Here is a 17,899-nt window from a genome sequence, read left to right as displayed (position 1 = left end):
ATTAATACTTTAATTTATGTGCAGCACATTCCAGAGCATTTATAGTTAACTGTTGCCACCAGTTAACCACCTTCTGACTTTCTCAATCAAATCCTAATAAGGTCATGCTATACCCAGTTATCTGGGTTTTTGCACAGATTCAAAATTAGCACAGTAAATTACAGTGAACATATTTTACATGATCTGTGAAATCAAGATCAATAGTTCCAGTCTTCCAAATATTTCCTTTTGAAGCCTACATCAATGTTTTTCTCCTTTCTGATTTTGCCGGGCCAGGCACAAATTCTGTTGCCAACAGAAATAGCAGCTATAACGTCAATTGCATACTTGGTTAGTGAGCATCATGCCTCCCACAGAAGATAGTACTGAGGGAATCAGAAGATGAATTTTACTTTAAACAAATGGTTACATAATGATAAAACACTTACACTGTCAGGCTCTGACTTGGAGGTGCCACAGTGCAAAATCCAATATATTTTCATTAATAATTTAGAGTGATTTGTGATCTCTGCCATAAAGCACTCTATTTTGCTAACTCAGTGAATATACTTCTATGCTTCTGTGGGAGGGGGGCAGGGGCAGGTAATGAATTTGAGATAATCAGAGCACTGGATATGTTTTAGCCTCTATGGACCTAAGTACACAATCTATGCTATCAGGGTTGGAGAACCCAAGGCCCAGGGTCTGTACCAAGGCAGGCCACACCCTCTCACATTGGTCCTGCTCTACACTCATCTTCAAGTGCTGTGGCCTAACTGGAACATGTCCTTGGAATTTGATGATGCCTCTTGCTTAACTGGACAGAAAGAAGTGTAAAAACCGTTGTCTTTTGCATGGCTGGAATAATAACCTGTGATACCCAGAAACAGATGCACCCATTGCCCCTATTCACTTTTGCCCCTGGCCACACACACTACTGTCTTACAGCCTCATGGAGGTTCTTCATGAGGGAATGCAACCATTGGGTTGCAAATGGCTCCTCACCCCTTGTTCTTATCTTTTACTCTTGTTACACGGAGGAGCCTGCAGCAAGGCAGCTCAGTTGTTGCAGCACCATGGAGAGTTCTGAGTGGGCGACTTGCTCTAATGAGGACTGGAAGTGAACCAAGTTCTTGCAAGTCTGTCTCCAGTCCATATCACCTAGGTTCTTTCCCTGTTTCCAGGACTAGAGTCCTTAAAGGCTTAACCCTCTGTCTTGAAGAAAGGCACCCCTTCACACAAAAGCCATACATGTTTCAAGGCTGATGAATGAATTAATTTATGCAGAATAATTCACAGCAACATACAGCTCATGTTTCAATACAGCTTACGAAGTAGCATTTTCTTCTACTAAAAGAGGGAGAGAACATCCTGGATGCATTCAGGACTCCTAGAAATCAGATAGACAGACACAAACATGAACAAGGGATGCATGAGCATCCTGCAGCTTGCACCCAAAGTTTCAGCTTTTTGTGAGTGTTCACAATCTGAACACACAGATAGTTCAATGGTGCTCAAAAACTTTCACTGTCATTACCATCTCCCCTTTCTTTTGTCCCTAAAGATCCTAAATGCACTTGGATGAGAGAATGAAAATGGAAGGCAGAGGATGCTGTCCAGCACACGATGAGCCATTTTCCCTGGCAAAATAAATCATGTAAATTGTGTCAGTTTCCAGTCAGGGTGCCAGCACTGGCTATTGTTGTTGCTATTTTATTTGTACCCTGCCCATCTGACTGAATTGCCCCAGCCACTCTGGGTGGCGTCCTATCTCTGGCAGTACAGTGAAGTGACTTCTGGCACCACCTTCCTCTGCTTTGCCCCAGGGTCCCTGGGGACAGGAAAGGAGGAAGTGGTGACAGTGCTTGAAAGGTTGGAAGCGAGCACAACCCTGTTTGCACCTCTACCCTGCTCACAAGCTTTCAATCAGAGGTGCTCACTTTTGTTATTCTTTCTGCTCAAATTCTTGCAGCATCCCTAACAGGAATACAAAAGTTACGCCAATACTCATAAACTCATAGCAAGAAGATAATCACTTTTGGATCTGAGCATAACGGTAAGCCAACCAATTAGGCTGGAAAGAAAGACTTCACAGCCTGTCTCCTAACTTGGGCAGATTGAGAAACTATGGAACCTAGTGACATTGTGATGTGGCAACACCTCTTCACATTATGATATTGAAACCTTGGTAATAGAACCATTTGCTTATGTTGTGAATTTTGGCTCTGCCAAGTCACTATACAGTGATCTGGAAGCACTCACCCTCTTGTCCCTGGCCATTCACTGCATAACATGTCAGTGCAAGGTGAGCAAATGGGCAGGTCTCACAAGGTCAATATGCAATGACCAGCACTGCCCTGATCCTTCTTGCTTGCCACTTTGGAGCTCTAAGCTGAATGTAGCCAGGGACAGGAGACAATAGGATATGGCCTAGTTCCCTCCCCTTGGCCAAGGATAGCCTGGAATGGAAGTAAGCCTATACTGTGCCACTAGCCCATCTGGATAGGGAGCAGGAAAGAGAAATCCCTCAGCTGACACTGGAAACTTCAGGCAGTCAGGTGCAGAGAAACAATCTCAAGGAATAGGTCTCACAGGCCTTTACCAACATTAGGTTGAAAGTTATGGTGCCCACTGTGGACCTACTCGCAGTGACCTATCCCTGCAGGGAGCGAAGCCTGACCCAAGAAGGGAACAAACTGGACAAGACAAACTTCTGGGGTTTTGAAATTGGCCACAACTTTATTGATTCCAGATGTAGATTGGATTTGGCTTAGGCACTGGGTATATATCCCTCACAGCCCCCTGGAGAAGGCCTGTCTCAAGACAGGGTCAAAGTGTTGGAGCTTCTATACTGCAAAGTTTTGGAGCTTCTATACTGTCTTAAACAGCAAGTTACAGTCCTGTGATACTTCACTGGCAGGATGTGGGCTTTTTCTGGGGTGGGGGGTTCCACCCCTTCCATTTCATGTTACTCTTTTCTGATTCTCCCCATCATTACATTTACTCTGTTTCCTTGAATAGGACACGTGGGATACGTCAGATAAAAAGGAAATTGTATGGGGTGCTTCCTGTATGCTTCTACTTTCTAAAGCTTACATATAAATAGAATCGTTCACAATTTCAAAAACATATAAAAGCATTATCCTTACATAAGAATATGACAAAATTAAATGGAACTGCTCAGTAGTCTAATAGTCTAGAGTGCTACTTTGCAGAAGATAGCACTTCAATGGTCTTACAAGTCTTAAATTAGCAGCCACTATTTACAACATATGGCTTTGCAGAAGTGAGTCAGAAAAAGACAACAAAAGTAATTAAATTTCCAGCTTCGCCCTTGGTCCTATTGTCTCATAGTTTCAAGTATATAAAGCTCAGTGCTCAAGAATCCAGGAAAAGCAACACAATATTTTCTATACTACCCTCTTACTGGCTTACTATTGCACTATTTTATTAACAAGCATTTACCCATAATCATTGGAGAGTGGGTACCTAATAGCAGCAGTCATCATCCTGCTTGTTTTCAGAACAACCCTGGAACTGGTGACACACACATGGCAAGTAACTATGTCAACCACACACACATATTCTTATCCTTCAGCTGTTACAGGAACAGCAGTGGGGCTGGGGTGAATGGAGAAGCCAGGTCACAGTAACCCACACACTATTGAGGTAACGTATGAAACAGCCTAAGACCTCCCAATGAATTCATATCACTGTTCCAATCTTAATCAGGTACATCCCAGCTCATTGCTTATTATCTTAGTCATTTCACTGCATGAGCATTCAGTGGGTATGGTTAAAGAAAACCTAGGGGATTACATGATGAATTCAATGACTTGAATTAATGGAGAGTGAGTTAACTCCCATGAATGCTACTCAAACCATCCCTCCATTCACAGCGGACACATGCCCAGATTCAATTGCCAGTATCCCAGAACAAGGAAATGACATAGTCAGTGATGAAAGCTCCTTGATCAGGCTGCATTTGTAGATCCAAATCCACTGAGGTTCTAGATTCAGCCAGCCATTACATGGATAGCTTCCATTTCCACAGAGAGTTCTCATTCCAAGAGGAGATGCTTCCACACACTCATCCAGTTAGATCAGGGCAAGTATATATTTAAAATATTTATCATTTTTTTTAATACCACATGTTTTAAAGAAACATGGGGGCAGGGAATTGAGAAGAACTAAAACCAGAAATGTGGTTCTCCACTAAGGAGACAAAACCACAACGTTTCTAAACATTAACAGTGTGATGGACAATAAAATTTTCATTACTTGAAATTATGAGATGATGAGCTACATAAAATACAAAACCATGAAGAAAGTGAAGGACATCCAAAACACGCCATTTTAATGATTGAGATTTTCCTGCTTTTTATTATGTTTTAAAAGATAAGATAGTCAAAATAAGTGGGACCCAGAATTCACTTTCCAGTAACATAATTCTGAGTGCTGTAACAAAACATCTGCTCCACTCTTCATTTTTCTTTTGGACTTTCTACAGGCTTGAAAAATAGTTATGTACCATAAATATCCCTCTATGAGTCATTTCCTTAAGTGAACAGCTGCCTTCTAATTAGCCAAATGTTCTTCATTTTAAATCATACAGCTAAATGAACAACCTGCAACAGGCTGAAATCCAATGAGTTTTTTAAAACATCGAAACAGCACAAACCTGCCATTTGTAGCAATCTGTAGAGGTCAATACACTGACTTCTGTTCCAATGGGTTTAAAATAATCTTCTCAATTGTTTGAACTGAAGAATGTTCTCCAGCACAAGATGAATCTAAAACAGTGGAAAGAGCACAGCCTTCAGAAAGTCTTGAATACAAACATGATCGGGAATTCTTTAGATTTAGTGATAATAATGGGATTACGAATGGGAATAAAAGACACCGCTCAGACAAATGTGGAGCACAGTCATAATGTACATCTACTCAGAAGTAAGCCCTGCTGATTTCAAGTGTTTAGTTCTAAGTAACTGTCAACAGGATGGCAATTTGGAACACATTAACTCATTTCAACAGAAGAGTTAAGTACACGCTTACCTCTCACCTCTCACTCCCTCAGGAGGCTTCAACAAGAGGTTGAATGATTCCTGGGGAATATGACTATCAATGGCTACTAGCCACAAAGACTATATTCCACCTCCATTGTCAGAGCTATTACTCCTCCGAATACCAGCAGCAGGGCATCATAGGTGGGCAGAGTCCTTTTGTTTGCAGGCTTCCCACAGGCATCTGGTCAGCTGCTGTGAAAATAGGATGCTGAACCAGATGACCATTGGCCTCAGCCAGAAGCCTTGTCTTTGTTCTATTTCTAATGGAAGTGCATTGCATTTCAGATGAGGTAATAGCAAATCTGGTCAATCTAGTCTACACATAAAATGAACATGAAAATTTTAGGTTGTGTTTTTGTTTTGAATGATATGCAGCATTGTCTAGAGTCTGTACACACTTATTTGTGAAATGTTAAATGTATTATAATGCCTTTAAATAAATAAATATCACTTGGTATTATAAATTTATTTATGACATTTGCATGCCACCTGATAAAAAAGTTACAATAAATAATTTTAAATAACTGAAATGCAAAGTAAAACCTAAAACCATTAAAGGGGGGGCACATAAACACAACACAATAAACTCAACACGCTCCCTTAAAAAAAGCACATACAGTGGTACCTTGGGTAACAAACACCTTGGGTTACAAACACTTCAGGTTACAATCTCCGCTAACCTGGAAGTAGTACCTCAGGTTGCGAACTTTGCCACAGGATGAGAACAGAAATCGTGTGCCAGCAGCGCGCTGGCAGCAGGAGGCCCCGTTAGCGAAAGCACACCTCATGTTAAGAACGGTTTCAGGTTAAAAACAGACCTCTGGAATAAAGTAAGTTCGTAACCCGAGGTACCACTGTATAAAAGAAACAGAGGCCTAGGCTGCTAAAGTTATTTTAAGGGATGGAGTGCACAGAAAGGTCTTAACCTGGCACCACAAATACAGTGGTACCTCGGGTTACATATGCTTCAGGTTACGTACGCTTCAGGTTACATACGCTTCAGGTTACAGCCTCTGCTAACTCAGAAATAGTGCTTCAGGTTAAGAACTTTGCTTCAGGATGAGAACAGAAATCATGCTCCGGCTGTGCAGCGGCAGCAGGAGGCCCCATTAGCTAAAGTGGTGCTTCAGGTTAAGTACAGTTTCAGGTTAAGAACGGACCTCCGGAACGAATTAAGTACTTAACCCGAGGTACCACTGTACTACAAAGACAGAGGCAGGCAAGTCTCCATGAAAAGTATGTTCCATAACTGGAGTGCCACTACTAAAAAAGCCCTTTCTGGCAGAGGCATTTGGCAAGGCATCTGAAGCCTGAAGCCAAAGAGAGCTTTAATGTTTGGTTGGCTACATAAATGTGAAAGCAGTCTTTCAGATAGACTGGTCCCAAGCAGGTTAGAGCTTTAAAGGCTGAAACCAGCCCTTTTAAGCTGGGCATGGAAATGGATTAGGAGGAAATCTAGCTGGCAAAGCACAGGTGCAATATGGTGACAGCACCCAGTCATTGGTGCAGCTAGGTAGCCTTGGATCCTGGACTTTGATGGAAGGTGGGCTTTAGTAGCCATTTGTATTACTTCAGCTGAGAAACACACCATTATGATTTTTCTTCTCTTCCCCTGCCCACATTTCACACTTTACAAGTATTTCCATTCCTAATATGTTAGAGCAAAAAAACAACAACTCCAAAAGCATTTTCCAACCGCAATAAAAAATAAATAGATGTGCACTTTTGCATTTTCAGCTAAAGTAAATCATAGCACCTAATGACTATAGGAATAAAAAGAGGATTGCTTCTGTTGTCGTATTTTTTTTACTTGAGAATAAGGACCATTTTGGTGTAGAAAAGGAAAACATACGTTTAAAATACAAATAATAAATTGAGCATATTCAACTGTGTGCACTGCCAACCATGCGGTCCCAGGTACTGACATGGCACCTGCTTCCCGTTGCGCCACTCACTTGCCACTAAAAATACATGAAAAAGGTCTAGGATTAGATTAAATTTGGTTGCTATAAGAATAATCAGATAACAGATTTAAAATAAATGCAAAAAAAATATCAAATTTTCCTTTCAGTCCCACCACATGCTTGTATCAAAGTAGATCTCTTCTCAAAAGCTGTGCTTCTGAAAAAGTGACCTATCTTCCTTTGGGAAAAAAAAAAAGCCAAAATAATTTGCATTCATTTCTAAAGGCCATTTTAAGATATTTTGGGTGCTCTTGGCTGCCATGCTGCCTTTGCTTTATACATGGGCGGGAAATGCTATTATTTTAATAAAGAATACAAAGAACTTTAGTGGTTCAAAATGTGCTTAAAGTCTGACCCAAGTTTCCTTTCATTTCCAAATAAAAATTATGAAGCAGTCATTAACCTTCATTGAAAAATGAATCACATTATTAGCTTCTTCACTGTGACAGAGGACACAGTTTCTTCTTTCAAAAGAACAAAGTGGACCCTAATGTAAATCACTCGATTTGGATCATCATATATATCAGGGAAAGTTAATATTTTGCCTATGTGTGGAATATTTCATATTTGAGCTTATTGCAATTCGACCAAACCCCAAAGCACATCTACAAAGTAATGATGATGATGATGATAATATTAATAATAATAATAATAATAATAATAATAATAATAATAATTATTTATTATTATTTATACCCCACCTATCTGGCTGGGTTTCCCCAGCCACTCTGGGCGGCTTCCAACAAAATATTAAGATACAATAGTCTGTTAAACATTAATAGCTTCCCTAAACAGGGCTGCCTTCAGATGTCTTCTAAAAGTCAAGAAGTTGCTTTTCTCTTTGACATCTGATGGGAGGGCGTTCCACAGGGCGGGTGCCACTACCGAGAAGGCCCTCTGCCTGGTTCCCTGTAACTTGGCTTCTCGTACCGAGGGAAGCACCAGAAGGCCCTCGGCGCTGGACCTCAGTGTCCAGGCAGAATGATGGGGGTGGAGGCACTCCTTCGGGTATACTGGACTGAAGCCGTTTAGGGCAGGGGTCAGCAAACATTTTCAGCAGGGGGCCAGGCCACTGTCCCTCAGACATTGTGAGGGGCTGGACTACTTTTTTTGGGGGGGAGGAATGAATTCCTATGCTCCAGAGATGCATTTTAAATAAAAGGGCACATTCTACTCAAGTAAAAACATGCTGATTCCTGGACCATCTGCGGGCTGGATTTAGAAGGCGATTGGGCCGTATCCGGCCCCCGGGCCTTAGTTTGCCTACCCATGGTTTAGGGCTTTAAAGGTCAGCACCAACACTTTGAATTGTGCTCGGAAACGTACTGGGAGCCAATGTAGCTCTTTCAAGACCAGTGTTATGTGGTCTCGGAGGCTGCTCCCAGTCACCAGTTTAGATGCCGCATTTTGGATTAGTTGTAGTTTCCAGATCACCTTCAAAGGTAGCCCCACATAGAGCACATTGCAGTAGTGCAAGCGAGAGATAACTAGAGCATGCACCACTCTGCCCTGCGCCTCCATGGACAGCTGTGAGTCCAAAATGACTCCCAGGCTGCGCACCTGGTCCATTCAGGGCCATTCAGGACCAGGGAGTCCTCCACACCTGCCCTCCTCCTGTCCTGCAAAAACAGTACTTCTGTCTTGTTAGGATTCAACCTCAATCTGTTAGCAGCCATCCATCCTCCAACCGCCTCCAGACAGGACCTTCACCACCTTCACTGGTTCTGATTTGAAAGAGAGGTAGAGCTGGGTATCACCCACAAACTGATGAACACCCAGCCCAAACCCCCTGATGATCTCTCCCAGCGGTTGCATGTAGATGTTGAAAAGCATGGGGGAGAGGACAGAACCATGAGGCACCCCACAAGTGAGAGCCCAGTGGTCTGAACACTCATCCCCCACCACCACTTTCTGAACATGGTCCAGGAGGAAGGAGCAAAACCACTGTATAACAGTGCCCCCAACTCCCACCCCTCTTGACACTCCAGAAGGTTGTTATGGTCAATGGTATCAAAAGCCGCTGAGAGATCCAGCAAAACTAGGAAACAGCTCTCACCTTTGTCCCTAGCTCGCCGGAGATCATCAACCAGTGCGACCAAGGCAGTTTCAGGCCCATGATGAGGCCTTAATCCCGACTGGAAGGGATCCAAATAGCAGTGGAGATTCAAATTCTATTTGTCATATAGGTTGATTTATACTTTTCTACCTACCTTAATGAGAAGTTACCTCATTAGTTTCAGTTACAAGAAAAGAAGGCACAGAAAATGAAGGGGAGCCTCTACCTCAGTGGAAAGTTCCAACTTGAAAATATGAGTGGAGATAACAATCAAGGTCCTGGAACGAAGAGACAATTGGCAAAGAAGTACAAATCTACTGTGTTTTAGTGCTCAATATTTTAATTTCCAGGTGTCAAGATTTTGAAAGCATATGTTTTGAACTCAAAGACCACAATATCCTCTTTATGAATATTCTCCTTGCTGCCTTGTTAGGCATTAGCAATAGAAGGACATCAGAATGAAGTTTGTGTGAAGATTACAAGATGAGGGGAAGAATGCCTGGTAGGTGTGGAGATTAAGATTTAGGAAGGTTATGGAAAATGGGATCTAGGAGGTATGACACACTAAGGGTAGCTGAAGGAATAGATAATCTAGGAAGAAGATACATAGAATCATAGAATCATAGAGTTGGAAGAAACCACAAGGGCCATCGAGTCCAACCCCCTGCCAAGCAGGAAACACCATCAGAGCACTCCTGACATATGGTTGTCAAGCCTCTGCTTAAAGACCTCCAAAGAAGGAGACTCCACCACAGTCCTTGGCAGCAAATTCCACTGTCAAACAGCTCTTACTGTCAGGAAGTTCTTCCTAATGTTTAGGTGGAATCTTCTTTCTTGTAGTTTGGAACCATTGCTCCGTGTCCGCTTCTCTGGAGCAGCAGAAAACAACCTTTCTCCCTCCTCTATGTGACATCCTTTTATATATTTGAACATGGCTATCATATCACCCCTTAACCTCCTCTTCTCCAGGCTAAACATGCCCAGCTCCCTTAGCCGTTCCTCATAAGGCATCGTTTCCAGGCCTTTGACCATTTTGGTTGCCCTCCTCTGGACACGTTCCAGCTTGTCAGTGTCCTTCTTGAACTGTGGTGCCCAGAACTGGACATAGTACTCCAGGTGAGGTCTGACCAGAGCAGAATACAGTGGCACTATTACTTCCCTTGATCTAGATGCTATACTCCTATTGATGCAGCCCAGAATTGCATTGGCTTTTTTAGCTGCCGCGTCACACTGTTGGCTCATGTCAAGTTTGTGGTCAACCAAGACTCCTAGATCCTTTTCACATGTACTGCTCTCAAGCCAGGTGTCACCCATCTTGTATTTGTACCTGTTTGAAAAATAAATGGTACAGGCAGCGTCACAAGAAAAGCATCAAGAAGGCATGGAATTAAGAAATAAGAAGCTAACTAAAATGGGAGTTAGACTTGGAGAAGCAAGGCAGACTTGGCATCAAAAACTGTTGCCAGCTACCTGCAGAAGTCTTTCAGGGTGTATCATCCTGCTAAGGCATTAAGATCTGCTGTGGATGCCCTACTTACTAGTCCATGATTGAACAAGGTTTGTATCTCTGCAACTCAAGAAAGGGCCTTCTAAGTCACCACTGAGATTGTCCTCCCTCTTGATATCCAGCTGGCACCAACCCTGGTTAGTTTACAGCACTAGCTAAAAACTTAGCTCTTTAGCCAGGCTTTGAATGAAGTGGGTTGGCAATGAATTGGACCACTGATAGATTTTAAAGCTTTTATTGGAATTGCCTTATACTTTGCTTCAATAGCTTGATGTTTTGACTAAACGTGATCCACCTGGAGCAGGAACCGGCAAGCCACTCCAGTATCCCTGCCAAGAAAACTCCATGGACAAAAACATCACCTTGCCGACAAAGGTCTGTATAGTTAAAGCTATGGTTTTCCCAGTGGTGATGTATAGAAGTGAGAGCTGGACCATAAAGAAGATTGATTGCCGAAGAGTTGATGCTTCTGAATTATGGTGCTGGAGGAGACTCTTGAGAGTCCCATGGACTGCAAGAAGATCAAACCTATCCATTCTGAAGGAAATCAGCCCTGAGTGCTCACTGGAAGGACAGATCGTGAAGCTGAGGCTCCAATACTTTGGCCACCTCATGAGAAGAGAAAGCTCCCTGGGAAAGACCCTGATGTTGGGAAAGATTGAGGGCACAAGGAGAAGGGGACAACAGAGGACAAGATGGTTGGACAGTGTTCTCAAAGCTACTAACATGAGTTTGACCAAACTGCGGGAGGCAGTGGAAGACAGGAGTGCCTGGCGTGCTCTGGTCCATGGGGTCACGAAGAGTCGGACACGATCAAACGACTAAACAACAATAGCAATAATAAGGAAGGTACCTGAGAGGCTTAGTAATTTGGAGGCTTCAGCACTCACATGCATCTCTCTTTACATGAATCTACTGCAGCAATTCTCTTGTCAAGAGAAGAGTATTAAAGAAAAGTGATTTGTCATCTTCTGGCATCAGAAAATTACTGACATCAGTTAGGTATATGTCACTCAGCTATGCAAGGTAGTGGCAACTCTTCAATTCTTGATGGAAGCTTTATGGGGGGACTGGACTTTTTATTTTTTTAAATTATGAGAACTCATTGTTACAATATCTACTTGGCAAAAAATTGCTGTCACAATACAGAAACAAAACTTTTACCAAACCCCTCCTCCAAACAACTGATTATGAAGTGCACCTCAGATTTAGACTATGTTGCTTTCCTTTGAACAAAGCCATCAGAAGGAATCACAAGTTATTGCTCATGGATGACAAGTATATGATTGCAGTAAAGAAACCTCAAGGCTCACGTTGTCATTTGGAATTAAGATTAAATAACTTCAAATGTTGGTTTGTTTCCAACAGTATTCCTATTTAGCTCTCCATCATTCACTAAGCATGGGAACCCGCTCCTCTAAAGCTGAAATGTATTTCACTCCATCTTCACTAGCAAGAGACAATAACTTGATGTGGTAATTTGTTCATATAGGAGCTGAATTGCTTCACTAAAGATTCACAGTACAAAATGTGTTATTAAAATCCTGCAGCTACCATCTGTTAACTGGGAAAATAAGCTGAATCACAAACCTGTTAGGACTTTCATCCTTGCCAGGATCCATGATTCAATCACAAGGCTCATGATTTTATGATGAATATTTTCACTGCTGATGTATTCTACGATCTGCCCCTTTAGCAGAGGCTTTCCCTTCAGAGTCAAGGGCCTGCAGCAAGCCTCCCTGCACTGCAAGGTCAGGCTCTTCCTTGATCAGGTCCTCTCCAGATGCCAAGTGCTCCTCTAATCAGTTCTTCCTTTTGTGCTCTTCCTGCGGCACATGCGGAGTGCTAATTAGGCAAGCACTTCAAGACACAGCCTGGCTCAGGGAGAGGCCTCCGTTGAACAGAGGCAGGTGGAGGAAATGTGAAAGAGACAGCAATGGAAACCTCAAGGCTCAGGGAAGAGAGAAGAACAAGAAGGAAATGACTAAGAAGAAGAATGCAAGGGAAAACTGAATTGATGAGAGAGGCTGGCTTCAGAAGGATTTTTCAAGAAGACTATCAACCTTACCATACTTTAAACGACCCGCAATATATTCCCTTTTTACACAGAATGACCATGAGCACTGTAGGGGGCTTAAAGTGGAAGCATTACCTCAATGACATTATTTATTTAAGGGAGTCATTCATTACAGAAGTAGGTGAAAGTTTCCAAACCCCAAAATAACTGTTCTTATTCAGCTTATACATTTCTGACGCCTACAGTTTGTACATTACATTATCCACAGGTGCCTGGCAGAAGTTTTTTTTTGCTGGCTATGACAAAAGTCATGGTTTCCCCATTCATTTCTTTGAAGCACCAATTAGAAAGGTGGAAGCTCTGCCTTGTAAGGAAAGCTGGCTATGGCTCTGCCATCAGCATACACTATAGTAAGCCGAAATCAAAGACATAAAGTCCCACACACATTACATGTGAATGCTAGTTCCACCTTTCAATAAAGGCCAGCTACTAAATCAAGGGGGACACGGGTGGCACTGTGGGTTAAACCACAGAGCCTAGGGCTTGCAGATCAGAAGGTCAGCGATTCGAATCCCTGTGACGGGGTGAGCTCCCGTTGCTCGGTCCCAGCTCCTGCCCACCTAGCAGTTCGAAAACACATCAAAGTCAAGTAGTTAAATAGGTACCGCTCCGGTGGGAAGGTAAACCTCCACACACTGTATTTTTAACATGTGCTCATATTCTACAGGTTAGAAACCTCCTAAAGTTTGTGTTTGAGGCATACATGTTAAAACATGGTTGTGATACAGTTAAGCTGCCTCATATACCCATGTGAGAATATGTGTGTGCCTTCTCAATTTCATGTGCAAAGTGGACATATGACTGAAACAATAAGAGAGTGGGAAAAGCACATGGTATAGTCTGCCGGAGCTCTTGACTCCTCAGAATTTAGGGGGAGACTGCACATTTGAAGACATCCCCATTGCAAATCCCCCCTGGACATGAACAAAACAAGCTGTATTTGCTCCAAGGCACAAACTGCTCAAGTGCAGGGAGCTTTTGACATAAAAAACAACACACATACCACACCAGTGTGCTGAAGTGGTGCAATCCCACACAAGCTGTAACACATCATTTCCCCATATGTTTTCATTGGCTCAAAATCAATTAAGTTTGTTGCATTTCAAAAGGCTGTATTTGGAACATGCCCCTGCTGTTAACCACGCTTCACCGTCCCCCACCTCCTGTGTTCTTGCCCTTTAATGCTAAATTTGTATACTGTACATCCATTGTGTGTCACAAAGGACATGAAGAAAAGCTTCTCAGCCAGAGAATCGGGGGGGGAGGGGGGGAATATCGCTGGAGCTTATTTTGCCATGGCAACGAATGGAATTTAGAAAAGAAGCCAAATATAGATGACTGAATAAGGCTTGCTTGGTAACGTCACTAGATTTTTATTTTGTTTCTCTAAGCCAGGGGCTTCTACCACAAAAGGTTGGAGTCCTTAATTCATCTCTTATAATTATTTGAGGGAGAATACGTGTGTGTGTGTGTGTGTGTGTGTGTGTGCGCGCGTGCACACACACACACAAATTTCCAACTCCAACATTTCTGGTTCAAGCAAATTTTTGCATGCCAACAGCTACAGTGTCATCTTACATGAGGCAAGAAGGTCAGAACAATAGGGTACTATTCATTTGCCTCACAACCCCAACATTTCTAACAACCTTCCCCAACCTATCCAATAACAAGCATGGGCATATTTGTCCCAGTACTAGGGAAACTAGACTGCACTCACAGTCTAAGGACAAAGTGCCTCCCACTTCCTCTTCTATTTATGCTGCACTTTCCAAGAACTTTCCCCTCATGTCAAGAAGGGAGTTCAGAGTGGGTCAGGAATAACTCACAAGGTGTCAGTAAAGTTAACTCTTTATTCAAAGAAACAAAACAGCTCAGGCCCAGTGAGCACAGCAACTTTCCCCAGCAACTCAGCATACTGCATGTCTGCAAATACTAGTATGGGCATTTAACTATAGAATTAATAACATTATTTTATGATTTACTAAAGAAAAGAGACTGAATATTTTTGTGTGTTTAAATAGGTGAATAATTATTGGTTTAAAAAAATCCTGGAAAACACTGATTGAATCTTAAGTAATGCAGTAGTTAATAAGGCATTTAAAATCATGATTATGTTATTAGATAGATTTCTTATTATGAATTCACAGGAGACATTCATTATCACTAACTGATTAAGGGAAAATTGTGAGTAAATTGAGCAAGCTGGCATAGGATGACTTTAAGTCCACTAGATTTTTAAGGCTGCAGTCTTTTAGCCACTTACCTGGGCAAAAGTCCCCTTAAATTCAATGGGGCTTACTATGGAATAGACATATTTAGGATTGCACTGTCAGCCAAAGCTAAAGAATAAGTGTTTTTATTTTATATTATTTTATTATAAGTAACTGATATAAAGTCCGCTAGTGATTTTGTATATATTGATTGATCATATGATCTTATCCTCAAACTACACCCAATAGGCAAGACAGGATTCCCCTGTACTAGTGGAATCCAATGCTATGCTGGAGGGAGAGGGATGTAACAATACTTTTGGCTGCTGGGATTCCAACAGCAGAAGAGGTGGAGGTGGGGAGACTTGGCCAATTTAGCAGAATGGCAGGAAAAGAATGAAAGTTAGAATTCGATGCTTGTTCTGGGATTACTTGTTCTGGGATAACAACTGAAGATAGAATAACTTTATACCTACTAAAAAGGAGCTGCTGCTTCCCTTTTCTTCATATAAGCAAAACATTCACTGGAGTCAACCAGGAGTCAGAAAGCTTCCCCTTCCATTGCATTCCCAGCTACCATCACAACCAAAATAGGATTCTGATCTAACTTGCAGCAAAATATTGCACACCACGAAGACTACATAAGGCCTAGCAAGGAACACATACCTTATACATCAAAAAGTGCACCATGGGCACACATATCCTTGCCCCCTTGTCTCAAGAAACATGAATGCACAAGTGGGAGTGTGGTGATATATTAGCTCATACGAATAGAGTGGGTCAACAGGATCAACTGAAGCATAGCAAAAAGTTTTAATTATCCTAGAAATACAGTTATAAAGCTATTAAAACACACATGTAGGATAAAGGCACTGTGCATAATTCTTATTATACAGAAAAATGAATAACTGAAGGCATCAAGTAGGTAGATTCAGTCTGCAATCCTAGCCCCATGATCTTTCTCCTGGCCACTGACACCATGGAAAGCACGGTGGATGGAATGGTATCACGGGGAATGTTGCCACCAGCAATAGGAAGCAGAGGGCCCCAAACTGGGCTGTTACGTGGTGAAGTAGAATAGGACTAGCCACAGATCTCCTGGATCTTAAGCACTCCATTCCCCTCAGAGAGGTCACCAACTGGGCCCACTAACTATGCCAGCCTGGAGCAGGCACAAGAGTAATGAAAAGAACTGCCTCCTGCCATGTTCTCAGCTGGGTTGAGGATTGCTCGGCCCCTCACTAATACCTTATGATACAGTCAAGAAAATCTATATTGAGAAAAAAGTTACATATCTGATAAAAATAGGGAATGCTAGCAAACATTGAAAGTGTTTCTTTTAAAAAGGTGGTTAGTGGTTAGAAGTGTAACAGAGGCTCAGTAACATCTGAAGATATTACTAAGGTCTGTATCAAGTGCATTCTCATGAAAAGCCCAGGAGCTAAATTGTTAAAGAATCTGCAGGATTTGCCTCCATCCATTTTATTTTATTACTTTCCTCATTATGGTGTAACAGAAGGCTATTAGCTTTCCCCTAATTAGCTATTAATAGATTAAATAGTCCACTAATATCCCAATAAAGAGACTAAATAGGAAGGCTGATTCTTTCCCCCCTGTTTTTAAAATAAAAAATCTTGTTGATAATATTATCTCTGACAAAAATATCTCCAAGCAATTTTTGAATGGTGCATGTACTGCATCTTGTGCAGTCAAGTGTAAGGGAACTTTAGCTGGAGTGGACTCAGTAAATTGGCAATGTGTGGTATTAAAAGAGATGCAATGGGTAGATATGTTCTTTGAAAAGGTTATCTAGAAGCTGTTATCTAGATCCTTACAGTGGTATCAGTACAGTCACCAAATGGACCACAGAAATAATTTTGCAAAAGATATATGAGCAAATGAATGCACTGAGTGCTCCCCCCCCCGCTCCCGGCATTTAACTGTAATTATAAATTCAGGATTTTCTGAGTGCAACTGAACACAGGAAGCAGCTTCATTCTGAGTCATGCCATTATTCCATTTAGCTCAGAATTATCTCCACTGTGTGGCAGCAGCTGCCCAGGGTTTCCAATAGAGATATTTTCCAGTACTTTCTGGAGATTGATGGGGACTTAACTGTGGACCATTTGCATACAAAACCTGCGCTCTACCAGTTAGCTATAGCCCTTCTCCAAAAACATATTTACTTGGATATTGAGAACTGTGAATATTAGGAAGTTCATGGAAAAGAAATGCCCCAACTCCTCTTCCTGTTGCAGCCCCTTGAAAAGCCTCTACATAGAGTTGGTGGAAGATTCTCTAGATCAGGCTAAGAATGGGACAGAAAGTTGCAGGAAGGGGATATTAAAAGCCCTCTTCTATCTACTTACTTCTGTTCTGAGGTTCCATGTTATTATCCCTTCTACTCAGTAGTTTATTGGCCAGAGTATTATATTAGACATATAATTTATTACATGCAATAGGCAAAGAAACTGTAAAAACAGCCACTCAGTCATTTTCAGATTAGTCAGAATAATGCAACTCAGCACTAGAGCAATCCAATGCAATGTTCCAATATGCTTGCTACAAGGGTGGGATAAAGATTGTTTGCCGAATCATCATGTAAATGAACTAAATGGTTCTAAATGTTTGAAAGGGCAATTATAAGATCTGTTAGAATAAACTGATCCAGAGTGACAGACACACAGGTGTGGCTAGGAAAGGTTAATAAAACTTAATATTAATTACTGTTTTTACTGAAACTATTTTTTTTAAATTCACTACTAAGTCTTGCAAACTGCTAGCACGGGAAAGTGCAAAACGTGACATTATTAACAATATACAAAAAGCAGATAACTCATACACATACTATGCATGTCTAAATCACCAGCTCACAAGAATACTAGGAGCTTTCACAGTACTTTAATTCTAAAAATGTGTAAGTCAGAAATAGAGACATTGTATGGACCTGTACACTGAACTATCAACAATTTCAGCAGTTCTTATTCATGTTTCATAACAATCCTTAAGGATGTACGAGATTCGAGACACCAGGACTAAT

The 17,899-nt window shown here is 41.7% G+C and overlaps 1 protein-coding gene across 10 annotated transcripts in view; it reads right to left on the bottom strand.

The window, feature by feature from the left end:
- DLGAP1 (DLG associated protein 1) overlaps positions 1-17,899 on the bottom strand; it is a 292,685-nt gene that overhangs the window by 135,249 nt on the left and 139,537 nt on the right. For 9 of the 10 annotated variants that reach the window (XM_083622551.1, XM_083622561.1, XM_083622552.1 and 6 more), the window contains one exon: positions 4,661-4,772. The gene's annotated coding sequence lies outside the window, so the exon portion shown is untranslated. Of the gene's footprint in view, positions 1-4,660; positions 4,773-13,652; positions 13,671-17,899 lie in introns of those variants that run through there. The other variant, XM_083622559.1, reaches the window with a different exon arrangement.

Source organism: Podarcis filfolensis (assembly GCF_964270895.1).
Source record: "Podarcis filfolensis genome assembly, chromosome: 7".
Classification (NCBI taxonomy): domain Eukaryota; kingdom Metazoa; phylum Chordata; class Lepidosauria; order Squamata; family Lacertidae; genus Podarcis; species Podarcis filfolensis.
This window is presented reverse-complemented; position numbering and strand designations above follow the sequence as displayed.